Consider the following 1,213-nt stretch of genomic DNA (forward strand, 5'->3'; position numbering starts at 1 on the left):
GATGAGACACCCAAAACTGTTCACAATACTCAAGGTGAGGCGTCAGCCGTGATGCAATGGCGGAGATCGGTGAGCCGAATAGCCTAATTTTGCTCCGATATCTTGCGGTATTGAGGCCAAATTTGGTGATAAATGAATGATGAATATCGCTTTTCATGACTCACATAACAAACCGCCTGGCGTCCCTGTGACAGAATTTGGAAGCTTGGATGTTTTAATGTGACAGTTTCAAAAGTGGTCCCCCCGATTAACATGTCGCGACGAGGATGGGATTCGAACCCACGCGTGCAGAGCACAATGGATTAGCAGTCCATCGCCTTAACCTCTCGGCCACCTCGTCTGCTCTTCTCTCTCTTGTGCTCCGAAGTTCTGATTTTCTTCACAGCATTTAAAACTTCTGCTTTAGGCCCACCCATGTGTGTTCAGATTCCAGGCCGAATTACTTTGCTCGCCGTGCTTACCAGAATTCATGGAGTTGGATAAGGACAGTTTAGAGAGATATGTGCCAACCACAGGAAACATGGAAATCGGTATTTTATGCACTTTGGACCCCATGGACGTGCTGTGGCATAACTATTGAATCCGTGCTCTGTAACTCGGAGAAACTGTGAATGTTTTGAGTTGTAAAATGAGATAAATTTATGTCGAATTAAATAAAATTTGAAGAGCTTTGTTATCATATTGCTTGATTTCAAGTAAACAAATATTATAGGAATTTGCCATCTGGTTCGAGAATGACGATTTCCGTGTTTTGGGCAAATGCAATAATCCGATAGTTACCACATTATGACGCGCTGATGGCACGCCCGGCTGTGCGCAGCCGCAGATCCGAACACCCTAACGCTTACCCGACACATACACATGGCTACTCGGTTTGGGAATACCAAACCAACGGCTGAAAACCTGAAAAGAAATCGAGTTCACTCTATCAATAATGTTTTGAATGTGGTGGACCATTTCACTGATTCCAATCCCAGAATATAACGCCGCTGCAAAAGACCGTGGCATGTGTCTTTGAGAATTCCTTTCTGTGTGACAGTAACTAAATATTGTACAGCTCAAAGCAGGAATGCATGGAGAGATATTGACAACAGGTCGAATGTTCACCTGGGATGAAATCACTGCTTGCGTGTACCTTTAGCTCGGTCAGGAAGCCACTTAACAGGTGGGAACTCCATGCATCATTCAGCATGTTCCCTTTCTCACAAAATAC

At 44.4% G+C, this 1,213-nt stretch overlaps 1 non-coding gene across 1 annotated transcript; it reads right to left on the minus strand.

Annotated features, from left to right (window-relative positions):
- Positions 1-258: 258 nt before the first annotated feature.
- trnas-gcu (transfer RNA serine (anticodon GCU)) lies at positions 259-340 on the minus strand. Its single transcript has one exon. It is a non-coding gene; the product is annotated as a tRNA-Ser (tRNA).
- Positions 341-1,213: the final 873 nt, after the last annotated feature.

Source organism: Mobula birostris, chromosome 13 (assembly GCF_030028105.1).
Source record: "Mobula birostris isolate sMobBir1 chromosome 13, sMobBir1.hap1, whole genome shotgun sequence".
Classification (NCBI taxonomy): domain Eukaryota; kingdom Metazoa; phylum Chordata; class Chondrichthyes; order Myliobatiformes; family Myliobatidae; genus Mobula; species Mobula birostris.